The sequence below is a fragment of the Xylocopa sonorina genome, unplaced genomic scaffold (assembly GCF_050948175.1).
Source record: "Xylocopa sonorina isolate GNS202 unplaced genomic scaffold, iyXylSono1_principal scaffold0263, whole genome shotgun sequence".
Taxonomy (NCBI): Eukaryota; Metazoa; Arthropoda; class Insecta; order Hymenoptera; family Apidae; genus Xylocopa; species Xylocopa sonorina.
Window position 1 is genome coordinate 520,029 of NW_027490334.1, and position 7,783 is coordinate 527,811.

Below are 7,783 nucleotides of genomic sequence, written 5' to 3' on the forward strand. Positions count from 1 at the left end.
CTCATTTCTATGTTTCATGATAACATATAATATTCATTGCGAAGTGTCATGTGCACCTCGTATTCACTTCAAAAGAATGTAAATGCGACACTTCCTTGCCAGGAAATAGCGTGTTCAGATGTCTACGTATCGTAGCAATAGAGCTCTAATGCTACGTGAATCGCGATATCGCATCTCAGTTCTATGTTTCGTGATAAGATATAATATTCATTGCGAAGTGTCATGTATACCTCGTATTCTCTTCAAAAGAATGTACTTGCGACTATTGCTTGCTAGGAAATAGTGTTTGCAGATGTCTACGCGTCGAGGCAATAGAGTTCTAATGCTTCTTAAGGCGATATCGCATCTCAATTCTATGTTTCATGATAAGATATAATATTCATTGCGAAATGTCATGTATACCACGTATTCACTCCAAACGTATGTAAATGCGACACTTCCTTGCCAGGAAATGGCGTATTCAGATGTCTACGTATCGTAGCAATAGCGTTCTAATGCTACTTAAATCGCGATATCACATCTCATTTCTATGTTTCCTGATAAGATATAATATTCATTGCGAAGTGTCATGTACACCTCGTATTCACTTCAAAAGAATGTAAATGCGACACTTCCATGCTACGAAATAGCGTCTGCAGATTTCTACGCGTCGAGGCAATAGAGTTCGAATGCTTCTCAAAACGCGATATCGCATCTCATTTCTATGCTTCATGATAAGATATAATATTCATTGCGAAGTGTCATGTATACCTAGTATTCATTCCAAACGAATGTAAATCCGACACTTCCTTGCTAGGAAATAGCGTATTCAGATGTCTACGTATCGTAGCAGTAGAGTTCTAATGCTACTTAAATCGCGATATCTCATCTCATTTCTATGTTTCGTGATAAGATATAATATTCATTGATAAGTATCATGTATACCTTGTATTCACTTCAAAAGAATGTAAATGCGACTATTGCTTCCTAGGAATTAGCGTTTGCAGGTGTCTACGTATAGTAGCAATAGAGTTCTAATGCTTCTCAAAACGCGATATCGCATCTCATTTCTATGCTTCATGATAAGGCATAATATTCGTTGCGAAGTGTCATGTATACCTCGTAGTCACTCCAAACCAATGTAAATACGACACTTCCTTGCTAGGAAATAGCGTATTCAGATGTCTACGTATCGTGGCAATAGAGTTCTGATGCTACTTAAATCGCGATATCGCATCTCATTCCTATGTTTCATGATAAGATATAATATTCATTGCGAAGTGTCATGTATACTTCGTATTCACTTCAAAAGAATGTAAATGCGACACTTCCATGCTAGGAAATAGCGTCTGCAGATTTCTACGCGTCGAGGCAATAGAGATCTAATGCTTCTCAAAACGCGATATCGCATCTCATTTCTATGCTTCATGATAAGATATAATATGCATTGCAAAGTGTCATGTATACCTCGTATTCACTTCAAAAGAATGTAAGTGCGACACTTCCAAACTAGGAAATAGCGTTTGCAGGTGCCTCCGCATCGAGGCCATAGAGTTCTAATGCTTCCTAAAACGCGATATCGCATCTCTCTTCTATGTTTCATGATAAGATATAATATTCATTGCTAAGTGAAATGTGTACCTCGTATTCACTTCAAAAGTATGTAAGTGCGACACTTCCATGCTAGGAAATAGCGTCTGCAGATTTCTACGCGTCGAGGCAATAGAGTTCTAACGCTTCTCAAAACGCGATATCGCATCTCATTTCTATGCTTCATGATAAGATATAATATTCATTGCGAAGTCTCATCTATACCTCGTATTCGCTTCAAAAGAATGTAAATGCGACTATTGCTTGCTAGGAAATAGCGTTTGCAGATGCCTACGTATCGTAGCAATAGATTTCTAATGCTTCTTAGATCGCGATATCGCATCTCATTTCTATGTTTCGTGATAAGTTATAATATTCATTCCGAAGTGTCATGTAAACCTCGAATTCACTTCAAAGGAATGTAAATGCGACCATTGGTTGCTAGGAAATAGCGTTTGCAGATGTCTTCGTATCGTAGCAATAGATTTCTAATGCTTCTCAAAACGCAATATCGCATCTCATTTCTATGTTTCATGATAAGTTATAATATTCATTGCGAAGTGTTATGTACACCTCGTATTCACTTCAAAAGAATGTAAATGCGACACTTCCATGCTAGGAAATAGCGTCTGCAGATGTCTACACGTCGAGGCAATAGAGTTCTAATGCTTCTTAACGCGATATCGCATCTCATTTCTATGCTTCATGATAAGATATAATATTCATTGCGAAGTCTCATGTATACCTCGTATTCGCTTCAAAAGAATGTAAATGCGACTATTGCTTGCTAGGAAATAGCGTTTGCAGATGCCTACGTATCGTAGCAATAGATTTCTAATGCTTCTTAGATCGCGATATCGCATCTCATTTCTATGTTTCGTGATAAGTTATGATATTCATTCCGAAGTGTCATGTAAACCTCGAATTCACTTCAAAGGAATGTAAATGCGACCATTGGTTGCTAGGAAATAGCGTTTGCAGATGTCTACGTATCGTAGCAATAGATTTCTAATGCTTCTCAAATCGCAATATCGCATCTCATTTCTATGTTTCATGATAAGTTATAATATTCATTGCGAAGTGTTATGTACACCTCGTATTCACTTCAAACCAATGTAAATACGACACTTCGTTGCTAGAAAATAGCGTATTCAGATGTCTACGTATCGTGGCAATAGAGTTCTGATGCTACTTAAATCGCGATATCGCATCTCATTCCTATGTTTCATGATAAGATATAATATTCATTGGGAAGTGTCATGTATACTTCGTATTCACTTCAAAAGAATGTAAATGCGACACTTCCATGCTAGGAAATAGCGTCTGCAGATTTCTACGCGTCGAGGCAATAGAGTTCTAATGCTTCTCAAAACGCGATATCGCATCTCATTTCTATGCTTCATGATAAGATATAATATGCATTGCAAAGTGTCATGTATACCTCGTATTCACTTCAAAAGAATGTAAGTGCGACACTTCCAAACTAGGAAATAGCGTTTGCAGGTGCCTCCGCATCGAGGCCATAGAGATCTAATGCTTCCTAAAACGCGATATCGCATCTCTCTTCTATGTTTCATGATAAGATATAATATTCATTGCTAAGTGAAATGTGTACCTCGTATTCACTTCAAAAGTATGTAAGTGCGACACTTCCATGCTAGGAAATAGCGTCTGCAGATTTCTACGCGTCGAGGCAATAGAGTTCTAATGCTTCTCAAAACGCGATATCGCATCTCATTTCTATGCTTCATGATAAGATATAATATTCATTGCGAAGCCTCATGTATACCTCGTATTCGCTTCAAAAGAATGTAAATGCGACTATTGCTTGCTAGGAAATAGCGTTTGCAGATGCCTACGTATCGTAGCAATAGATTTCTAATGCTTCTTAGATCGCGATATCGCATCTCATTTCTATGTTTCGTGATAAGTTATGATATTCATTCCGAAGTGTCATGTAAACCTCGAATTCACTTCAAAGGAATGTAAATGCGACCATTGGTTGCTAGGAAATAGCGTTTGCAAATGTCTACGTATCGTAGCAATAGATTTCTAATGCTTCTCAAATCGCAATATCGCATCTCATTTCTATGTTTCATGATAAGTTATAATATTCATTGCGAAGTGTTATGTACACCTCGTATTCACTTCAAAAGAATGTAAATGCGACTAATCCTTGCTAGGAAATAGCGTTTGCAGATGTCTGCGTATAGTAGCAATAGAGTTCTAATGCTTCTCAAAACGCGATATCGCATCTCATTTCTATGCTTCATGATAAGGCATAGTATTCGTTGCGAAGTGTCATGTATACCTCGTATTTACTCCAAACGTATGTAAATGCGACACTTCCTTGCTAGGAAATAGCGTATTCAGATGTCTACGTATCGGGGCAATAGCGTTCTAATGCTACTTAAATCGCGATATCACACCTCATTTATATGTTTTGTGATTAGATATAATATTCATTGCGAAGTGTCATGTATACCTCGTTTTCACTTCAAAAGAATGTAAGTGCGACACTTCCATGCTAGGAAATAGCGTTTTCAGATGTCTACATATCGTAGCAATAGCGTTCTAATGCAACTTAAATCGCGATATCACATCTCATTTATATGTTTCGTGATAAGATATAATATGCATTGCGAAGTGTCATGTATACCTCGTATTCACTTCAAAAGAATGTAAATCCCACTATTGATTGCTAGGAAATAGCGTTTGCAGATGTCTACGTATCGTAGCAATAGGGTTCTAATGCTTCTCAAAACGCGACATCGCATCACATTTCTATGTTTCCTGATAAGATATAATATTCATTGCGAAGTATCATGTATAACTCGTATTCACTTCAGAAGAATGTAAATGCGACTATTCCTTGCTAGGAAATAGCGTTTGCAAATGCCTGCGTATCGTAGCAATAGAGTTGTAGTGCTTCTCAAAACGCGATATCGCATCTCATTTCTATGCTTCATGATAAGATATAATATTCATTGGGAAGTGTCTTGTATACCTCGTATTCATTCCAAACGAATGTAAATGCGACACCTCCTTGCTGGGAAATAGCGTATTCAGATGTCAACGTATCGTAGCAATAGAGTTCTAACGCTACTTAAATCGCGATATCGCATCTCATTTCTATATTTCGTGATAAGATATAATATTCATTGCGATGTGTCATGTATGCCTCGTGTTCACTTCAAAAGAATGTAAGTGCGACTATTGCCTGCTAGGAAATAGCGTTTGCAGATGTCTACGTATCGTAGCAATAGAGTTCTAATGCTACTTAAATCGCGATATCGCATCTCCTTTATATGTTTCGTGATAAGATATAATACTCATTGCGAAGTGTCATGTATTCCTCGTATTCTCTCCAAACGAATGTAAATGCGACACTTCCTTGCTAGGAAATAACGATTGCAGATGTCTACGTATCGTAGCAATAGCTTTCTAATGCTTCTTAAAACGCGATATCGTATCTCATTTCTATGTTCCATGGTAAGATATAATATGATTTGCGAAGTGTTATGTATTCCTCGTCTACACTTCAAATGAATGTTAATGCGACACTTCCTTGCAAAAAAATAGCGTTTGCAGATGTCTACGTATCGTAGCAATAGATTTCTAATGCTTCTTAAAACGCGATATCGCATCTCATTTCTATGTTTCATGGTAAGATATAATATGATTTGCGAAGTGTCATGTATTCCTCGTCTACACTTCAAATGAATGTGAATGCGACATTTCCTCGCTAGGAAATAGCGTTTGCAGATGTCTACTTATCGTAGGGATGGAGTTCTAATGCTTCTTAAAACGTGATATCGCATCTCATATCTATGTTTCAAGATGAGATATAATATTCATTGCGAAGTGTTATGCATTCCTCGTCTACGTTTCAAATGGATGTAAATGCGACACTTCCTTGCCAGGACATAGCGTTTGCAGATGTCTACGTATCGAAGCAATAGAGTTCTTATGTTACTTAAAACGCGACATCGCATCTCATTTCTATGTTTCATGGTAAGATATAATATGATTTGCGAAGTGTCATGTATTCCTCGTCTACACTTCAAATGAATGTAAATGCGACACTTCCTTGCTAGGAAATAACGATTGCAGATGTCTACGTATCGTAGCAATAGCTTTCTAATGCTTCTTAAAACGCGATATCGCATCTCATTTCTATGTTCCATGGTAAGATATAATATGATTTGCGAAGTGTCATGTATTCCTCGTCTACACTTCAAATGAATGAAAATGCGACACTTCCTTGCAAGGAAATAGCGTTTGCAGATGTCTACGTATCGTAGCAATAGAGGTCTAATGCTTCTTAAAACGCGATATCGCATCTCATTTCTATGTTTCATGGTAAGATATAATATGATTTGCGAAGTGTCATGTATTACTCGTCTACACTTCAAATGAATGTAATTGCGGCACTTCCTTGCTAGGAAATAGCGTTTGCAGATGTCTACTTATCGTAGGGATGGAGTTCTAATGCTTCTTAAAACGTGATATCGCATCTCATATCTATGTTTCAAGATAAGATATAATATTCATTGCCAAGTGTTATGCATTCCTCGTCTACACTTCAAATGAATGTAATTGCTACACTTCCTTGCTAGGAAATAACGATTGCAGATATCTACGTATCGTAGCAATAGCTTTCTAATGCTTCTTAAAACGCGATATCGCATCTCATTTCTATGTTCCATGGTGAGATATAATATGATTTGCGAAGTGTTATGTATTCCTCGTCTACACTCCAAATGAATGTAAATGCGACACTTCCTTGCAAAGAAATAGCGTTTGCAGATGTCTACGTATCGTAGCAATAGATTTCTAATGCTTCTTAAAACGCGATATCGCATCTCATTTCTATGTTTCATGGTAAGATATAATATGATTTGCGAAGTGTTATGTATTCCTCGTCTACACTTCAAATGAATGTAAATGCGACACTTCCTTGCAAGGAAATAGCGTTTGCAGATGTCTACCTATCGTAGAAATAGTGTTCTAATGCTTCTTAAAACGCGATATCGCATCTCATTTCTATGTTTCATGGTAAGATATAATATGATTTGCGAAGTGTCATGTGTTCCTCGTCTACACTTCAAATGAATGAAAATGCGACACTTCCTTGCAAGGAAATAGCGTTTGCAGATGTCTGCGTATCGTAGCAATAGATTTCTAATGCTTCTTAAAGCGCGATATCGCATCTCATTTCTATGTTTCATGGTAAGATATAACATGATTTGCGAAGTGTTATGTATTCCTCGTCTACACATCAAATGAATGTGAATGCGATACTTCCTCGCTAGGAAATAGCGTTTGCAGATGTCTACGTATCGTAGCAATAGCTTTCTAATGCTTCTTAAAACGCGATATCGCATCTCATTTCTATGTTTCATGGTAAGATATAATATGATTTGTTAAGTGTCATGTATTCCTCGTCTACACTTCAAATGAATGTGAATGCGACATTTCCTCGCTAGGAAATAGCGTTTGCAGATGCCTACGTATCGTAGCAATAGATATCTAATGCTTCTTAAAGCGCGATATCGCATCTCATTTCTATGTTCCATGGTAAGATATAATATGATTTGCGAAGTGTCATGTATTCCTCGTCTACACTTCAAATGAATGAAAATGCGACACTTCCTTGCAAGGAAATAGCGTTTGCAGATGTCTACGTATCGTAGCAATAGAGGTCTAATGCTTCTTAAAACGCGATATCGCATCTCATTTCTATGTTTCATGGTAAGATATAATATGATTTGCGAAGTGTCATGTATTACTCGTCTACACTTCAAATGAATGTAATTGCGACACTTCCTTGCTAGGAAATAGCGTTTGCAGATGTCTACTTATCGTAGGGATGGAGTTCTAATGCTTCTTAAAACGTGATATCGCATCACATATCTATGTTTCAAGATAAGATATAATATTCATTGCCAAGTGTTATGCATTCCTCGTCTACGATTCAAATGGATGTAAATGCGACACTTCCTTGCCAGGACATAACGTTTGCAGATGTCTACGTATCGAAGCAATAGAGTTCTAATGCTTCTTAAAACGCGATATCGCATCTCATATCTATGTTTCAAGATAAGATATAATATTCATTGCGAAGTGTTATGCATTCCTCGTCTACGATTCAAATGGATGTAAATGTGACACTTCCTTGCCAGGACATAGCGTTTGCAGATGTCTACGTATC